The 20,598-nt window shown below is 45.5% G+C and overlaps 1 protein-coding gene across 2 annotated transcripts in view; it reads right to left on the bottom strand.

The window, feature by feature from the left end:
• LOC124306763 (teneurin-m) overlaps nt 1–20,598 on the bottom strand; it is a 342,803-nt gene that overhangs the window by 288,244 nt on the left and 33,961 nt on the right. Inside the window, exon 1 of one of the 2 annotated variants that reach the window (XM_046767739.1) lies at nt 2,734–2,779. The exons of the other annotated variant lie outside the window; for it this stretch is intronic. The gene's annotated coding sequence lies outside the window, so the exon portion shown is untranslated. Of the gene's footprint in view, nt 1–2,733; nt 2,780–20,598 lie in introns of those variants that run through there. 2 annotated transcript variants of the gene reach the window in all.

Here is a 20,598-nt window from a genome sequence, read left to right as displayed (position 1 = left end):
TGCAGAGCTAGCTGAGACGGAGAGCCGTTGGTGGCTAATGTGTTTCAACCAAAGACTAACGGCCTCACATTTTATACGAAGAGGCCCCATGAAAGATGGCGCATTACGAGATAAACATTATAAACTGCGCCGCCCGGCTCTTTCAGCGACGTCTTTCCGCCTCCGCAGGGCCAAAGTCCGTTCCTTGTTATAACGTCCTGAAAAGCTCGAAATAATTCCCGCGAAAATTGGCTCCAAAAGTTGGCGACGAGACGACAGAGTTTTTTGAAATTTTACACCTGGTTATTTTCTAATTTTTTATTTGTTTTTTTTTATCAACTCGTTTCCGTTATGTAAGTAACTATGCGTGCGAACGTTGGTGCAATATTTCAACGCTTTGCATCGCGAAAAGTGTAATTAAAGACGTCAGCCCGGGCTTTTGAGAGAAATGAGAAGCGAGGATTAAGAACTGATTTCATCTCGCACTCATTACTCATCAGGTGACGAGTCGGGGCGCGGCGCTCGTTTCGAGACCTGCTTTAGCTAAGCACAGCTTGCAGCTTTGCGCCGCGCAGCTGAGCTTTGCAGGGATCTTGAACGGCGTTCCTTTGATTTGACGTCTTTGACTAAAATCTATATGGTGTAAGATCGTCGCTCGGCCTCGCGGCTGCATCAAACTCTCAGCCGTTATGTACTTATTTCGAATTTTCACAATCTCAGTTCCCCGCTGAAAGCACGAGCTTGTCCTCAGCTCTCCGTCCACCTCTCACCAAGCTCTCTCTTTCTACCGCTCACGGCGTTTTGTCACAAAATACGATCAGCGAAATATAATGAAGATTAACGAGTTGGCGCAAAGAGTTTCCTAATTCTCTCCGACTAATTACAGTCGCGTCATTTTTCCCAAGTGAATCGTTCGACAAAGTTTTAGCAAAGTTAATTTCGGATGAGGCTAACTAACTTTGCTATGCATTTCACACTGCGGGCTTACATTCGCATACTGCCTCGATGTGGTGGAATAAAGCGAAATTCAATCGATTCTCTGTGCAGCTATACAACGCGCATATAATACAACTCGCAATTTATTTTTCATGTAAATCATGTGCAGGCGATGCTAAATTTTCAATGCTGTTCTATATTTGTAAAGTTATATCTTTTCTCATTCCTTCTTTATCGCCCTCGCACTCTGTCTATAAACTTTTCCACAATTATGGGCAGAGTTCATGCACTGGCTGAAAGTTTCGAACTCACGAGAGAAATAGAAAATGTGCATTCAACCGTACCAACTTCCTTTCAAAATTCATATATAGGTATATCTATGTATGTGTAAAAAAATTAAAACGTTTGACTCGGTTTTCACTTATTTACGCCAATTTTTCTTTATTTCATAAACTATCCATTCCACAATCCTGTCACGTATTCTCCACCATTAAATTCTACAATAAAGTTTTTCGCATCTATTCACGTTTTTAGCACCCGCCGCAACATCGACTATACACACATACAGGTATGTTTGGGTATCGGATACGTTTTGCGCCGGGATTCAATGTCCACCTTATACCCGTTGCATGTACAGGTTGTAATAATTCAGAGGGACTATTACGACCACGCTATGCAGTCATACGCTTCCGTCCGGTACGTGTAACGTAAGGAACTATCCCAGTGACAAATCAAAGCGAACCAAGTTCAGCCTCGGCTAAATTATACCTTGAGAACGAATCGAGAATACCGCTGGTGTAACGTCGCTGCATACACGTCAAATATTCACGTAGATACGCTTTCTTCTTGCAGTTACGGGCGATTATCGCCTCGCGAATTTGCACTCCACGACACGTTGAGCGATTGGCACTTTACGGTCGAGATTATGATAACTGTTTTCGCGAACGGCGGTTCGTCAATATTCAATTATTTATTGGTCGTAACGACACGGTGTCAAGATCCTGAAATTTTTCAATCTCGCATCGGTTGAGACGTTATTGAAAATATAGCAGAATTTAACCCTTTTCCGCATAAATAGCGGCGGGTCGTAGCTTGCTACTCCCCGTGCAGTTTGACGGAAAACTTTTTTGGAAGCTTGCGGAGGGCGAAGCGAGAAGTCGGCATCCGTTTTCCTGCAGGTTTCGCGGCATTCCATGGGTTATTCAGGCGTTGGTGAATATTTAAGCCGTTCAAAAACTCGGCGGCAACAGTCATTCAGAGACTCAAGTGGAAACGTGTTTTTCACTTATTCATCGCCGTCCCCGAGCGACCCACGGGCATGAACGGATTCCTACAATCGTTGGGATTCGCGGTCGCGAATATTATACCTTTCCCGCCTGAATCTGCGGCGAGAAATTGCAGAACTGACCCGCGAGCGATAAGTTTTCAAAACTGAGTTGAACGCGGAACGGAATTAACGACCAACCGTCGAGAAACGCGGTTGCGGATGCATCGCCCTTACGGTGTTCGAGGAATCGAGTTGCGGTTCCGCTGAATGGCGGCTTTTCCCGTTCAAGCCGTACTCCCGGGGTTCTCGTTGCGGCCGTGCGGCAGCCGCGGCGATAACGTAAAATTGACAAACTGACCCAACTCGACCGAACCGTGGCCACTAAAGCTCTCTGAGCTTCCGCAGAGCTTTGTGTACAGTGCCAATGTCTGATTCGGAAGTTCGCTATAAATTCCATTAGTCGAATTCAACCCGAACTCCGAGCGCTAACGGCTCTGTAAATATGTCTGCCAATGGTTCTCGTACCGTTTCCACCTGCGGGCGAAACTCACCTTCGCTTGCGTAACGGTGGTGAAAAAAGAATCGGTGGCGCTCACCTGAAACACACAAAAAATCAAAGCTTGATTAGATTCGAGTCATCCAAACGAGTCGAGAAAACTTTCCAGAATTGACTCCGGACTACAATACCAGTGCGAGAATGTTACTAGGTATTAGAATTTGAATCGGCCTCGACTTTAGGGACTCTGGAGGAATCATACGTATATGCAGGGATTGTATGTAGACAGAATGATAAGCGCGATTATCTTGGACTTTGCACGTGACAAGCCCTTCCTCGGTTAAACTAACGACGTCTTTGCTTCTTATCTGCCCGGTCACGTACGGCGATGCAAAATGTCGTGGATAAGGATCGTGGCATTCTCGGGTAATTTAGCTGGTAAGGAAGTGTCGTAAATAGAGAATGTCGCGTCGCGAGGCCGGGACTAAAACCGCCACCCTGCACCGAAACATCCACCCTTACTCTTTCCTGGACATCCAAGTCGTGAAACTCTCGATGTGTGCATGCACTCGCAGAACTCCACCGAATATTCGTAACCTCGTACATATCTGGTTAATACGGAGACCGGTAAAGTTTTGACAGTTGATGGAAGCGTAACGTGTCTATCAATTTTTCCCTCTGTAAATTACGCTGTATGTTCCGAGCTACCGATGCAATGCCGGAAGCACTCGCGGCATTCACGCTCTAACGATTTGTAAAAATGGTGTATCGCGAAAGAAAATTTAAACGAGTAGCGGTGTTGAATACATAGATTCATCGGACTGGATGCGAAAAAGTGAAGGACACCTTGTAAGAAGCATTTTCGCAACGAGTGCATTTCGCGCCTACTGTATCATATGCGAAAAACGATGCGGTAATATCATTAAGCTGCGAGACGGATAATTCGCGTTGCGGGAGTTTGCCTTTCACACTTGCAATGCAACGACGTGCAGTTATAACATTAGCCGTTTTCTCGGAAGCTCTATGCAACAACTGCGGCTCAGCGATACAATAAACCTGTTAACGAGACAAGTTTCCTCGCCATGGGAGACGAGACGCGGCTGAATCTCTCAGAACGAAGTAACGACACCCCCGAAGCTCATTGTCGTCACCTAGCCGGGTTAAACGTCGGCAAGGTTTTCACCCAGTTTCATTCGGATACGCGTCGGGACTTCTCTTAAACAATTTCGATCCGTGCATGGCGCGTCGCGTGGTAGAGCCGAATGTGTGTCAGTCGTTTTTACGACCCGTTTGAGGGTGTAGCGCAAATTACGGACTAAGTAGGATGTCGTTTCCTGGCTCTCGTTTTTTTTCTCCTCCCCCCATTTCTTTCCCCCTGTCTTCTTTTTCGCCTCCAGTCTCTGTCTCTCTCTATCTCTCTCTCTCCCATCCTCTCTCTTTTACTTTCTCCGTCTCTCCCCGTAAGCAGAGGACCATCCCAACGCCGCATCCATCATGCCCGCCACTTTGTCACCGCCACCGATCAACACCGCTTAAATTGTATTCGCGATTCGAGTGCCGCTATAAATTTTCATCCAGCTGACAGCTACCTTACTTTTTAATGTTCCCCATTTGCCAATCGGCTACGTCGATTCGACGGATGTTAAATAATTGCTAGGTAAGTCTCGGTCGTGATTCAATTCCGAGCTGCTGGAGTAAAGCTCGAAATTTACTCTCTTGGAAAGAGAACTTGTTTGGAATTTATCGCGCGAATTTTACATCGAGGCAATAATTTTATCGGCAGACCTTCTGAACGGGAGGCTGCTTAATTCTACTCCGAATCTCTGGTGCGAAGCTCGCTGATCCGGATCGGCGAGATCACCGCTAGTAGACAAGACAATCCGAGGCGAATGGAGCGGGCCTCTGCAGGAGAATCTAACCACCTACTCGAGTGAATTATATCCTGCAGTAATCCTTGGCAGTTGAATTATCGATTTTCAGTCATTCGCAGCGCTAAATCACTTCTGACACGGACTACATTATATACGTATACCTGTAGGCGGATCGCATCGTCTCCGCAAATGCATTAAAATCCACCCTGCAGAGGTTCGCAGTTTTTCACAGCACCTCGACTGCCCCATTTTCCGATAAAATCCTGCTCGACAATGAGGCGTTTTTTAAAGTACTTTCCGGTTTGAATACAGGGTGAAGGAGGGGGGGGGGGGGGAATGTACAATAAAAGGGGAGGGGAAAGCAACGGTGCGGAGCAGGGGTGGAAAATCTTGGGCAGTTGATGGCGCGACACGTGGAGTTTAGAATAACGAGAACTGCAGGCGGTAACCGCTAGCCGGCAATTACGCAATTACGCGAATGGCTTTCGTAAATTGAATCGTGCCCGCAAGGTGCAGTGATATCGAAAAAAGCTAAAAAGTTAACCCGCGGGCCATTATACGAATGGAGAGAGGCGGAACAACGGGCAGCTCGTGCGCTAGATGCAGTAATCCCAACTGTTTCCGGAAATTGGAGATTATTTTTATCCGGGTTCCTCGAGATTACGGGAAAATACGATTTGACGGATATCGTTCTTACATTGTAAAAATAAGTGTATCCAGTACCTACGAACGGCCCTTTCCCTCAACCTCGACGTTGCATCGCGACGATATTCCTCCGCTTCCTCTCTCGCTATTTTTTTATTTTCATTTCCGATTCAGCTTCCCTCGTCATTCCGAACGGCCTGCCGTCACCTGTACCGCTCTTATCCACCCTCCTCCTCTTCCCTGCTCCTCTCATTTGTTCCTCGATTTTGTTACCGCAATAAAAACCGACTCGCACACCTCGGAGGCGTCGGATCGTGGCAGTGCTTCACAATTTTCTGTTACTCTGGAACGTGCATCTAATTTCTCTCTCTCTCTCTCTCTCTCTCTCTCTCTTTGCTCAAACTCCAGCACGCAGTTACGAGAGCTAGACAAAGCCCATCGCGAAAAGCCGAGATAATCTAGCTCGTAAAATAACGCCTCCGAGCTGTTACGATCTCACTCAAGCTAGGCCATAAGGATAACACTATACATGTTCACTCGACGGGGTAACGATTAGTCGAATAAAAAGCGCGCGAAGGGCGAGAAAGGAATTCCCATCGAAGATGAGGATCAAGCGGGACGAGAGTCAGGGTGAAAAAAATCTCGTACAGAAGTTAATATTATCGAGTCACGGCTGCGGAATTTCGTTGAAAGGCCGGGATGATATCCAGCGATAAGCTCTTTCGTTCGGATTTTGCAAAGCTAGTTAACCGGAGAAGATTCAAATTCAAATTGAAAATGAAAATCGAAACCATTTGAGACACTTGGTACGCAGTTCCTGGCGCGGCGATAAAAAGTTAGTGTTCCATTTCTTGTGTCCCTTTGCAGCGAGCGACGCGCGGCTTGTGAGAAAGGGCCAAAAGATAAGCGAAAAGAGAAATAGGGAGAGAGCGGGATGGAAACAGAGGTCATAGTTGGGCGTCTACAGGTTTCGGCCCCCCGTTACGAGCGGGTGGAGGTACCATTTATTTAATTCGGCGAAAGTAAAGTCATTCCATACGAAGGGATTTACCAAGTTCCGAAAATGCTAAGCTCTTTTTATTATTAAACTTTTCAGTTTTATGTCGCGCCTCTTCCACGCTCCGCGGATTTTCCCGATCCCACTGTACTTCATAATACGCTTTCTTCTTCGTCCTTTTCTCTTTACCGTCCATAATATTATACATGTATACACGGACATGCGGGCTATTCTCATAATTATACACCTAATACATTATTAATAAACGCTTCAGCTTTGCATGAGCTTAGGTACCTGCAACGTCTCCCGATGTACCCAGCCAAACCGGCCATTTGATAACGAAAACTTACTCGAATTACCCAACTCTTAAACATTTCCATGCACCGAACTTTCCAAAGCTAACAGAGAACGTCACATCCGCGAGTCGCTTCGCTGCACCTTTTGCTGCTTCGTTACCTTTATTCTTCATTTGCAGCTTTTACTAAAAAAAAATATATGTATATATATATATACTGACCACAATAGCAGCTTGTCTCTGAACGGAGCTTCGAACATAAACGAAGCTTTTCTCATTTGCAACATTTCGATATGCCAATTGAGTCCGATAGTTCGGTACATTTGTGGGTCAAATCCAAACGTAGTTGAGGGATGACTTCTAAGACTACACCGTGTAGTGGAAAATTTTGCACCGTGGCAATAGATCTTCAACAAGCCATCGTGCAAGCAGCGACCAAGAGAGAAATGTAGGGGAGGGAGAGAACAAGCTGCAGGCGTGCGGTACAACTTTGGTAGTAAATTGGAGGTAATTTGCGAGAGAGGTGGAGGTTAGCTGCGGCCAGTTAGCGAACCCAGCGCTGACCTGCAGAATCGAGGCAACCAACAGCGACGCCGAGGCTTCTTCGGAGGCGATAGCTGGTAACCGAGTCACCGTGAGGAGCTTTCGCGTTCGTTAGGAATTAAAAGGGCGACGAAGGAGCGGTAAAAAGGATCGTCATCGTGGAAGGGTGGTGGTTGTAACGATAAGATATTCTTGCTTACTCGGTAGCTGCTGCGAAGCTCAAATAGTCGGTGGTGAATATGCGGAGACGCGCAGCGCAGGGTGCATACCCAACCGGTAAAATATATTCGCCGTGTTCCGCGATGCAGATTTCATACAATATCGTTATATTCCTACGGGGAAAACTTTTCCCTCGGTGAGAACAGTTAAATTTATGTATTATCGTTATTCGAATTACCTTCCGGCTAGACCGGCTTCTCTCTCCTTCTGCTTCTGCTTTTCCTTATTCGCCTTCTATTTTTACACGTTATTTGAGTTGGAAAGTTTTGAATCCTTCTGCTTCGTTCGTTAACGCGTCTATGTGTGTATACACATGCATTTTACTTTACATAATCACGTTACGTACGTCCGTGGGATATGCCTTGTATCTACGGACCTACGTATATGGATACCTACTTTTACTCGCTGATAGAATTTACGATTTTACTCTGGTTTCGCACACTTGAATAAACTCGGGGAGGTTCTGATATACTGTTCAAAGTGAGAACGAAACCCGGAAAAACTCTGACTGCAGTTGGATCCTATAACGCGGTATACCTACGTTCATCAACTTGTCATCAGTTATCGAGGATCGATAAACACCAAAACGAGGTCAATGGTTCCCAAGCCCTGTATCAATACCATTTATTATCTCCTAGAAAGCAGCTCGTAAACAAATCAATTGTATCAGATGAAGTGATTGTGACCTAACCAACCCTCCGTTCCCTCAATTTGCCAAAGTTAAATGCTTCGGTACCCCGAAGCGGATCAGTTCCCGGGGTTGGGTAAAAACATAAGTACACGCATCAATGAAAATACACATCGATGAAAGTAAATATAAGTTCTAGACCGCCGCGGCTCCGCGCGACTTGCGGTGCAGAAGCAGTTGACATCGAAGATATACGATCGTTCTTAACAGACCAATAGATTTCCTGACAAACCGTAAACGCAAATTTACGACGAGGTCCCTCGACCAATAACCGTTGACACGCCGCGTGGTCCTTTTAGAAAAAAAAACAATATTTTCAACCTAGTTAACGATTGTGTCCAAAACTGTTACATGCTCGCGGCAAAAGTAACCGTCATCTTTTCCCTCGACGTTACGGTCCAGTTCGCTATTCCCGAGGCGTAGAAGCGCCGCCGTCTTAAGCTCAAATCCGCCAAAAATCAAGCCTCGGGTTCTCGCTATACGCGCACGTGACCGAGTTTAGTTGAAAAGGCAAAATTGGTCTCTTGGGTGCCGAGAATCCTTGGATACACGCCCAGCTCGTTTACGCCTGCAGGAACCCTTCTGACTTACGAGCAGATTAAGAAACTTAGCGGGTTGAAACCGGGCCCGAACAGCCGCGGGTCACCGCCGCCCCGCGTTACGAGCCAAGTCCGGGCCCTTCGGGGCCCTTTGGGCCCCCTCGATCGTCCGACCTCGCCCAATATAATTCCCGCCTCCCGTTTAATGCTCCACGGAGACGAGGAACGACGCGACTTAAGGTACTTCTCAAATCCGTTTTGCTGTCGCCTTTTTCCTCCGGCGTAGTTCAACACCGGTTATGACTATAGGGCGATGCTCTTTGGGGCCCGAAGGGTGCACGCTACCCTCGAAACTAAGGCCTAGAGAAATTTACTTGTTCACAATAAACGAAAAAAAAAAAAAAAAAATGCAGGCTACTGATTTTTGTTCGTTCTATGAACCACCTAATTGTTTGGTCGAATAAAGTATCGATATTCGATGAAGTGAATGAGAGTTGATAAGAAGTAAACTTTTTTTTCGTAATAAGTGAAGGGGTTTTTTTTTCACATCGGAATTCTTCTCCGAGCAGGAAACAGGGTTTCTTACATGTAGTATGCGATGTTGTAGTTTATGCAGAACGAAGCCGGCTGCGAGGTCTTGCGGAATGGAAACAGAACAGAAATAACGGGGGAAATTGTATGATGAGATGGAATTCCGTTGCGCAAGCTCACGGTTAGTGATAATATTTGTGCGCATATTGCAGTAGAGGAGCCGAATTATGGATGGCAGACTCTTTAACTGCCGCCGTGATAAAATGCGAATCGTGGCCAACTAATTCCGAGTTCGAGTGCTGGGATAATATACGTTATGTGCACCGGGCGCTGCACTCAATTCCGCCCTGCTATTTCCTAATTGGTATTAACTCGGCCCGATGTTAATTAAACGCCGTGATCAATCCGCAAATTGAAACTCATACCGCTGGATTCAAATGCGGTTAAAACTACTCGGAGACCACCGGCTGTCGCTCCTACACTTGAGAGAAACGAAATGCAAGCATATTTTTCGACAATGCGTATCGCTTAGGCGAATCCCAAACTGCGGTTTGAACCCGCGCTACGTTATTTCCTCGCCAATTAACCCCACGCCCGAGTTTTCATCACCATATTATACCAAAGCTCCACTTAGAACAACCGTTCTCGGACACTCTACGCTTCTTGCGACATACGGCGAATAATTAATTAACGTTGTTCACGAGGAAAATCACCAATATGAGATTTTGGAAAAAGTTTAATCATTGCGCGTAATCTCAGATCTTCGGAGCTATACGATAGGATTGTCTGAATTTCCGCAAGCTGAAACTGCATCGTGCATTTGTTTTCGTCGCAAGTTCTTTATTTCTCGATTAGGACAAATGGAGTTGTTATATAGTGCATGCCGAGTCGTGCAACGGTCCTTGCCATTTTCGTGGGAAACATTTCCGCCCCGGTATCGTCGGGGGCCGATAAATCCTCCAGCCGAGTGACAGACGAGATTCGGAAACTGGATAAAAATGGCCGGGGAGAACTGTTCGGACGGTGTATAAGCGTAAACTGCAAGCGTACAAGATCCGGGAAGATTATGTCGCTGCAATTATATGATTTTGGGTTCGTTGTTCTGCGCGGTTTGGAATCCGAGGATACATCGTACTATGAGAACGCAGCCGCGCATATTCAGGATCGGGTTTTTATTGCAGGACGGGGGTGTAAAAAAGTATCTCACGCAATACGTTATCCTTGAAATATGATTTGACCCGAACCCGAATATACCCGAGAAGGTTCGATATAATTCACTGAATTTCCATACGATAATAAAATGAACGTGTCACTACGTATGTATCCCCATTCAAGATTTACACCGCATTGCCCGCCTTGTGTATACTTTCCTCCCTCACATGCCTGCCCAATATTTACTCTTCCCCGTTTCTTTATTTCGCTACTTTGTCTCCCCGATCTAATTTTCTTTTTCCTTTTTCCCCGCGCCCACCTCAAATAAATGATCGAATACTCGATTCTGCTTTCGTGCTTTGAACCCTCTTGTCATTTAGGTTTCACTTCTTCTCTCTCCTGCTCTCTCTCGTTCTTTCTCTCAGGCAGGCAATTTTAAAAAGATTAAATTGAATTTATCGCTTGAACCTGAAAGGGCCGCTGCAGCGTTAAAACATCAAATATTCATTGGCGAAAAATCAGGCGTCGAACCGAGGCTCAAGGATAACCCATCGCCGAGCTTCTGCCGCACCATCAATCGCAGAAATTCGTAGGTGAAACCAACTGTGGTCTGCAGGGTGTCATCAATATTTTACCAAACATATTAGCCAGCCACCTCGTATATCTTGTGAAATCCCGTTTTCATAGAAGGGAAAAAAAGAGGTAGTAATAGTGCATTTTACGATTAGATTTATAATTGCAGCAGGTGGTTGATATTCGGAGCAGCCACGTTGTCGATGAATCGGAAGGATTGCGTTGCACAAGCCGTAGATTTAATATCGTTACACGGGTCAGGCAGACTCAACTTTTTATCAAGTCGTTCGGACCGACGCGACGAGAATTTATCCCCCCGCCTCGACGTACGCAACCGTTTGTCAAAACAGTAAGGAAATACGTTAAACAAACACGCGTTGATTCGACGTTGCGAGAGGTCTTCGAGTCGTATCGGCGGTGAATGCAGCGCGCATATGCCGGCGAACGGCTGTGCGGCCCTTCTCTCGGTTTGTGTAAAAAATAGACGAGACGCCATCTGTCAGTCCTAGACAAGTTATGCGCGTCGTGAACTGAACATCCAGCCTGTCAGAATATCGCGCTCGTTTTCCCGTAAAATAGTTAACGAAATTTATATACGGCCGATTCAAGATTGTGTATATAATGGAGATAAATTTCATGTTCTATTTTACATTTTCACTTTAGTCGCTGAAGACTTTCGTGAATAGAAAATAGTGAAAAGATAATAGAAAGTAAACATCTTCAAGACTAGGGATTGCATAGTTTGGAAAATGGTTGACATTCGAACTTCTGTTTGTAAGATCGTGAAGTTTTTGCAACAAATATTTGCCAACGTCTGCAGGCGAGCTTCGGCATGCGATATACTCGTATACACGCAATATTTTATATATATATATATATATATGCATGTATAACCATGCTCAAGGAATGAAGTTATGACGCCAATAATAATTATCGCGAAAACGTTTTAATTATCCAGCCACTCATTGTCGAAAGTTCGCCGAACGAACAGCGAGCGCCGCGGCACCCGAACAAAATTATTCCGACTTTGGCGCAAAATTTCCTGATATTAATTAATATTCCAATGGCTCGCGAAAAAAGTTCGCATATTTACTCCGCGGATTGTTCGCCTACTTGACTAACTTTTACAAGTTCTCTGCTGGGCAAATTACACCCACCACCCCCCAAACCCGCGCCGACCCCGACTCGCCGAGTTTTATTTTATTTTGCCTCTTTTTTTTCCTTCCTTCTTTTTTCTCTTATTTTCATTTCCATTTGTTCAGCAGGTACGGTTCGATTCGCGCTATAGGCTTATTTTAAGTGAATTAACACGCCCAACACACGGATTGGTATATATTTGCTTGACTGCATTGCCCGAACAGACGAGTGTGCATCGCGGGAAACACCGATGCATGAAGGGATGGCTGGCTGTGGAAACTCTCTTTGCATTCGGAACGTATTGGAAATTGAAATTGAAATTAGAGAGTAGCGACGGGCTGAAATAACATTTTCGAACATTTTGGTTACCTTCCCGCGAATCAAGCGTCGTCCCATCAAAGAGACGGTGCAAAAAAAAAAAAAGAATGAAAAAAAAGAGACAGGAAAAAATGAAACGAACGGGGAGGGGAAAAAAATGAATTACGTTCTAAACGTAATAAAATTGGACCCTCATTCGTTTCCTCTTCTGGCACTCTTCCTCCCTCGCAACCCCTGCTCGGTTTAGTTCCCCGCCCTCGGTTTCAGTCACTGATCGCTCACCTCCGATTTCGAGCGAGAGATATCGTTGGAACGGAAAAAATTCCCCATTCCACGATTATAATTAACGTCATCCAGAGGGTAAGTTTTGTCCTCCACGGGCCTCCGACTTCGTCCTGTATTTGGTTTTATCGTCCAACGCGGGTGGTATTCTCAACGTTGACGAGGCCGCGTCGATTCTCTGACAAACTGGCTTCTGCAGTCGAGCTTTTTTGTTTTTTTTTTTCTTTTACTTGAGCTTTTTTCTCCTTTCGTCTTCCCTCTTTTTGAACCGTTAAGGCTATTAATACTTGGCATGTTTTCAGTAGAAAACTTGTGCAGCCGAGGAAGAGATCCTCGAATGCAAAGTGAGCGAAAGAAAGACGAAAAGAAAAGAAATAAAAATCGACGATTGACAGTAAGGAAAAAGAAAACGAGATGAAGAAATGAAGCGCGGATATTCTCAGGAGAATGCAATTAATTCAACGCGGTTATTTGTAAATACGACCGTGAGAGATGAGTCCCTTGCGGCCTTTCCGCATCTTCTCTCAGATATTACCGTAAATTCTTTGCTTTCGAGCGCGAGTCACGCCTTCATTTCACCGTAACGTCGTCAGTGTTTCCCGAAAATCGAAATGGAGCTTGTCGACCGAGTATCCGTACATAATATTGACAGGTAATTTATCCGCTTTCGAGAGCAATACCGTGCACATCCTTCATAGGGTGAAAACGACCACCGCTGATCAAGCCCGCATCGTTGCTAGCGAATGCCAATTCGCACATGTACATAAATATGTGATATGTGAGCTCAGTTTCTGCGAACGGTCGAATTTAGCGTATCTCTAATCAACCTCGAATAATCGATTACCTAGCATCGGCTTCAAGCCGGGATCGGGGATCGAAATAAAAAATGGTGAATTTCGGGGATAATTAGGCTCCGTGTCGTAACTTATGCTCGAGGTCGGTGGAAATGCGCGTTATATAGATATACATATATATATATATATATATATATATATATATATATATATATATATATATATATATACATGTACACAGAAACACGTGTAACACCAGTTGTAGGAATAAATCACCGGGTGTCACACGCATGCAGAGCGAGGCGTCAGACAAACGTGGGGCGGTCGTACCTTATATGCCTGGTTTGGTTTGCGGGCCTGCGCAAGGAAACATCTGCCCCCTAGCATCCCCCTTCCCCATTCAACGTACTGTTTCTGACTTACAGCTAACAATAAGATCAGGGGATCAAGGGTTAACCTGCATTCTCGAGTCGCTGTCGAGGTGCACAAAAAATTTTCTTGTTTTTCCTCGGGCGCTTCCAAGGCAAGCGAAATGAGCAACGGAGAGAGAACGAAGAAAGGAGAGTATTTTTTGTGGAAATGTTTTATTCTGAAATTGGGTAAGAATTTCTCTAAAGGTCACCTAAAAGGGAGAAGAGCGATAAATGGCTCGCAATACGAATATTGACTCGATTGACGAGACTCGCGAAATTGGGCGAACTTGAAAAACGATAGAATTAAATCTTCGACTGGATATGTTGACGCGATTTCACGAGAAGATACCATTGCGAATTGTTATCCCAATAAGTTGCCGTGTAATCAGTGGGACGATAGTTTAACAACTTCGGCTGAAAAATCTACAAATTTCATTATATTTTCTCAGTTGTTAGTCTAACGATATTTTTGCCACGCTTTTTGAACTCCTGGGCTTTCAATTGCTCGAAAACGGCATCCATGAATCGATTCTGTGATTAAAATTTATCGCGTTCCAAATATCGCAGAAAATAAATAAATAAATAAATAAATAAATAAATAAACTAAAGCTGAAACGAAAGTACCAACCGGATGAGACACGATCCCACTCTAATATCAATTAGCATTAATACTCATCGGGTATAATATTATATTAACATGTACCGGCGCTGATTAGCGAGGGAGTTTCACACGGTGAAATTCACCGAATGGCGAAACAGCGAACAGCTAGCCGACGGACGGCTGGGCGAGCGGACGGACTGGTTGCAGATAATCCGCAATCTACAGCTTATAGCAATTGAGCGTGATAATGGCGTTGTTATGCGTTTGATATAAAGCCTCGTTTGGTTGCTCGCCGTGTTACGTTGCGCCGCATTACTTCGCATTACGTCAAGCTACGTCGCATTATACCAAATTACGTTACACCGACAACCCGCAATACACTACGTTACGGTTATAACATGCACCGGCTGCCCTAACTTCGCCCACTATCGGCCCCGTAAGCCTCTAAATACGTACGACTATCAAAACGCCACGGATATATTTCCGCGCGTTTGAATATTTCACTTCAACTTGGGGATGAAATTCTTTCGGTTTGTTCACCGTAAATTATTCTCACAATGTTTTTTTTTTTTTTCTCAATACTGGTTAAATTCGGAACAGAAAAGACGCGTCTCTGCGGCCTTAAGCTTCAGACTTGTCACAATATTTTAGACGTCGAGGAAGCTCGATGGCTGTATAAATTTGAGTGTACGTTACATTCTTTTCGTGCAAAGTTCCGATTCCTAGCCGATGCGGTTCTCCCTGTCCGTCTCTGTAGTTTATCGATTAAACCGATTCCTTTGCCCAACGATATAAATAGAATACAGGACTTATTGACCCCGACCACCGGACGAGAGGTCAAAGTTGAAACGTCGGAGAGATGAGATACCGAGAAGATGGGGATGCTGCGAGGTTATTTCATCAAAATTAATTGACCGTCTTGAGGAGCATTAAGAATGAAAGAACTATACATGTACACAAGTACACAAGCACACGAGGGACCGAGCTTAGGCGTCTTCTCAGAAGCGAACTTCTCCCTGCTCCTCATTCCGTGTAACCTGCAACGAAAAAGTTACAGACGATGATAAATTTCTATGGAAACTAGTCGTGTACCAACCGAAGATCGTCCGTCCATGAGTTCGTTCGACGTTGTTACATATCTCGGAAGCACTTCACACCGTTCGTTACAGTTCATCGCAGCGGTGAAGAAGGCAAGGGCCAGCGGCTGTTGCATCGTTCGAATAATAGGAGAAGTAGTGGGGAGGATACAGTATCGAATACTTAGCATAGTGATAATAAAAATATTTACTTTGGAAAGGGAGGTTCAAAGGTGCGGGCGCCACGAGGGACTTTACCGAGATGGGAGAAAGAGAGAGAAAGAGAGAGAGAGAGAGAGAGAAAGAGAAGCACCGCGCATTCTGCAGTAGCGCCTCAGCATCGAGCCCCCGGCTTCGGATGCTAGCTATCCGGGAGCTTTTACCGGATATTTCGGTCACAGCCTAACTAAACAACCTTTCGGTTCACGTACCGTGTACGTCTAACGTGTACGAACGCCTCCGTGACCTGCGGTCGGACATCATTTCGAGTGTACACTGTCGACAAATATTCTTGTATAAAAATCCCCCTCCGCCGCCCTCGTCGTCCGGGAGTTTGAGACGTGAGCAAACACCTTGAGAAAGGGCAACAATTGCGGCACCCGCTTGACTGCAGCAGCTCGAGTCTCGAGCGTTGAAGGAGTTTGGCCAGTCCACCGACTTGGGTAGGTAATGACTGACTCACTGACTGACTGACTGACTGTCTGACACCCTCGTGTGTGTCTCTTAATTCTCCGTTCCGATTCTCACGTGACTCTGCGTGTATTTTTTTCTACATAACTCGACACACGTGCTCGTTCTTCTTCCTTTTACTTGAGATCAGCAGCAGTAACTTCTCGAAAAGAAATCGTTCGTTGATGGCAATAAGGGCTAAACGGTAGGAAACTTTGCAACCCGGCACCTGCGAAACTGATACGTACCTCCGTTTTTTTTTTTTTTCTCGTAACTTCACTCGGGCTTCCGTTGAATGAAGCGCAACCTTTCAGAGCTTTGTCGCTTCTAGCTGCAACGGAGTGAATCCTGAGAGCCGACCGGGGTGGTTTGAGCAACAAAAGCGGGGCCGCTGCAGCGCAGGGTGCAGTATTGAAAACGCTGAACCACCGACAGACATAGTACCCTGCTATGGAAAACTAGAAATTTCACAAAGCAAGGTGAACTGGAGCGAAGCTCAGGATCCGTTTACTTCGACCACTGACGCGGAATTCACGCCCAGCCTTTCGTTTTAATTACACTACTGCGCAAATTCTAGCCAGCCACCTTTCATTATCCAACAGGCGCTAACAACCGTTCGCAATGTTTTGCCGTTTTAATTACGCGGCGTCCCTCAGGTTCTGGGTCTCCAGGTCTCTCGGTCCTCCCCACCTGCATTCGCCGATAACCTTCTCCCCCCCCCCTACCCCCACCCTCTATTCGTTAATTGTCCTAATGACACAACTTACGTCATACTCCTTACGTAACCTCGTCCTTTCCTACGGATACGTCTCAAATACGAGTCTCATTATACCCAATGAGAATTTACCGATCCATGGGAGTCTCGGTCGTTTCGTGCAAGGTAGATTTTCGAAAGGTGGAGGATTTGTGACCAGTTAACGAAAGGGCTTTACGAACGAAGCGAAAGCTGCGTTGTCGCTCGTTTGAAACGCCTAGACGCGCGCATGTCGTATACATATATCCACGTATATCAGTGTCACGAGAATGTATTTTTCACCGAGTATTCTAAAAGGGGGATAAGAAGAGACCGGGGCCGCGAGTCTTCGTACGTACGGCTTGGAACTATTTCAAGTGTTTACAAAGGGACCATTTAAGCGTCGCTCGACAGCGTCAGTCGGGCGCCAAACGATTTATAAAACAATAAAGCAACAGGCCGGGGGCGGGAGGAAGACTGCTTCTGGTTACGAGGAGGCCCTCCTCTTCTCCTCGAGTCGGGAATCACACGGTTCGCGGTCCCCGTGTCTGGGTAAACGTTTTGGTAATGGGGGTTTTAATGCTCGACGCCAAAGTGCGCCCTTCTGGTTACTTTTGAAGCCTACGAGGTCTCGCTCGCCGTTTGTCCGCCGGTCCGACCGACCGTCCATTCATTCGTACCATTTATTTCCATCATTCACTCAAGGGACGTTTTATTTTTATGCCGTGCCCTTCCGGAGCTTGAGGACCTGGTATAAAGCACCCACCTACTCCCACTACCGAGGAAAATCCTTCCGCCATGCACCGAGTTGCCAGAGTTTACCACCTTTTTTATCACTCTCATTTTTCGTCGCTCCCACTTTTTTCCAACTCTCTCTCTCTCTCTTTCTCTCTCTCTTTCTTATTTTCTCCCCTTTTCTCACCACGAAATGTCCGACGACCTGGCGGCCCTCACGCAGTTTCGTCTATCGTCACCTTCACGTCTCACTATCCTCGATCCACTCGCAATGCAGTTGCATTTTAAAAGCTGAAAATATGGAACGGAAGCATTCCGGTATAACGCTGTTGTCTTTTCTCCTGAAGAATTTTCCTTGACGCTAAGATATTTTTAAACGACACAACCACGACGTCTGTGACGTGGTGACGCTTGCAGTCTTTACTCGGAGATCACGAGAAATGTTGTATCGAGATATTGACAGGTGATGCCCGTTATATAGCGAGTCGAGCGAGACATCCAAGCACGTTCGACAGACTTCGATTTTGAAATACTCCTAAATTTGTGAACCACCAATCTGAAACGAGTTCAATAAATTTTTAAGCTATAAAACTCGTTACTCCCCTCATTTCATTTGGGATTCCTTTTTCATGTTCGTCTTATCGCCAGGGCAAATCGCAAGGTTTCCAACGCAGAGACAGCCGTCGGTTAATTTATGACGCAACTGGATGAAAAGCAGGTTTGATCGGTAGTTCAAGGCGAAAATTGACGGAGTTGAGTGCGGTATGGAGAAACTCAGCGATAAGTAGAAGGGAATTACTTCCGTTCGTTGAACGTGTGTCTCCGTTCGAGTATCCCCGATATGGATGCCGTAAACAGCCTCGTTTACGTCCCAAATGAATCCTTCTTGCGCAGATAAGCGAGAATGTTACGAAGCTTTAACATACGTTGTACCTATTCACGTCCACCTTTCACTACCGCTACAGGTACCAGCTCATAACTCGCATACATCGAACCGCTTTTCGATTTACAAAATGTGAGCTCTCACGGGAGTGAACCTAAGCCTTTAATTAACCTAATACCACGCAGGCTCAAACAACTCAAAAGATCAAAGCTCATAATCTCCTGAAGCCTTTACGGTATTCCAAAAACCCTTACAAGCGTGACAGGACTTCATCAGCTTGTCCTTTCAGACTATATCAATTTCCATCGAAATTAATTCAACTTCAAGGAAGAACACAAACGGATATCGCAACGCGGCTCCGGCGCAGCCTCTTAAAATTCGTAGAAAAATATATTATATTTATATATTATAATTATATATTACCTCGTGCCTATAGTGGACATAAAATTTAACACTTTATTTATTTATCGATTTATCTATCTCTACCTGTTCTCCTGGAATACATTTTCACCCCCTTGTAATAAAACATGGGTACACATATACGTAATACAGGGAAGCCGGCGATATAATAGATCCGATACGATTTTTTTCCCACCGTGAAAAATCGCCCTCCGCAATCGGCGGTGGCCTGGACCGAATTATGAATCGGTCCAATATATATTATATACATACATACACATGAGATAGGCGAGAGACGGGGAGAACCTGCGAAGCCGAAAGAAATCTACGCGAAAATCTGTAGAAATCTGACAAATTGCGGCCATTCGTGGGACGGCGATGGAGGGGGGGGGGGGGGGGGGGGGGTGACGCTGACAGATCGTTTGATTAGCTCGCGTCGTCGTCGTGCAGAGCGCGTCGAAGACGCGAGTAGAATCGAGAGGGGAATGAGGAGGGGAGGGGAATCGAAGCGCGAAAGCAGAAGAGAAGAGGCAGAGCGGCGGCGAAGAAGTGGAAGGTGGTGGCGGTGGAGGTGGAGGCGGTGGGCGAACGGCGGCGGGGTAAGCAAGGGCAATGCTATTTTGTTATTTATGGTTGCATTACCGTGGAAGCTCCGACGTTGTCTACGGGAGGCAGCTACGCGACGGGAGGACACACAATAAGTGCGTGAGACTTGCCACGTGTGAAACTAAAGTATGTATAAAGAGGCGAAGGGACGGGACAGGGGTGGAGGCATAGTGCTTTTTGCGCCCTGGTACCCATGCTGGGCTTAATCCGTCCGGTTGATCGATCAGATCGATCGTCAACCCCCAGCTGCTGCCGCTACTGCCCCTTTCGGTGAACGAATGGCCGAAGCCGCGCGGCCTTCGTTCGTCTCTGTGTTACGGGGATGGTTTTTAACACCGGGATGATATTATTCAGCCATCAAGAATCCCGGGATATCATCGTAATCGCGACTTGTTGACCGCTTGAATGGTTCCTTTTTTTTTTTTTCTTTCTTTACCTCCTGTATATTTTAAAAAAAGCTCGATACATTTACAGGAAAAAATACACAGAATTAGATGTATAAAATATTTTCTTATAATCCACATACAATTGTTGCGGATTGGGTACCTATATAACATAATAATAGTCGAAATAATAATTGATGTTTAATTGGTAAAAAAAAAGAAAAAAAAAAAAATTCCAACGTTACCGATTCTTCCCCGTTATATAATACCGCCCCCCCCCCCGCCCCCCCGATCACTCTCTGCTCAGCATTACCTTGGTGCATTGCAGCTGCCAATCACCGTGTTTAATTAGTTGCTACTTTTTTTCATTTAAACTTTTTTATTGCCAGTTAGACTAATGTATGCACGGTGTCGTTAACATTCATTAACATCATTGGTATCCGCGAGGGCCGATGATTACCTCCTCCCTACCTCTCCCCTCCCTTCCTCCCTTCACCCACCCGTCGCTCCTCTTTGCCCCCTGCCACCACCCCGCGGTACCCCTCTTCAATTTGTTTTCACGAACGATATGCAAATGGCGACTCTTTTTCACCGGAGAAAGGAGGGAGTCAAAGGAATGAAAATAAAAAAAAAAAGAAAGAAAAAGAAAAACGAGACGGGGAAAAAAACCGAAGGGATGAAAAAGAAAACGAGAAGGGAATTGAGAAAATAGAAAGACGAAAAACCCTTGCTCTTGTCTCGCATGTTCAGGCTGCTTGTCGTGAACCTTTTTCTTGTTCACGGGCAATGATACAGCTGCGTAATCTTGAGCGGTGGCAACTTGAAAATGAATTATTAT

Source organism: Neodiprion virginianus, chromosome 6 (genome assembly GCF_021901495.1).
Source record: "Neodiprion virginianus isolate iyNeoVirg1 chromosome 6, iyNeoVirg1.1, whole genome shotgun sequence".
In the NCBI taxonomy this organism is placed as follows: Eukaryota; Metazoa; Arthropoda; class Insecta; order Hymenoptera; family Diprionidae; genus Neodiprion; species Neodiprion virginianus.
Note: the sequence above shows the minus strand (reverse complement) of the source record. Positions and strands in the feature narration are given on the sequence as shown.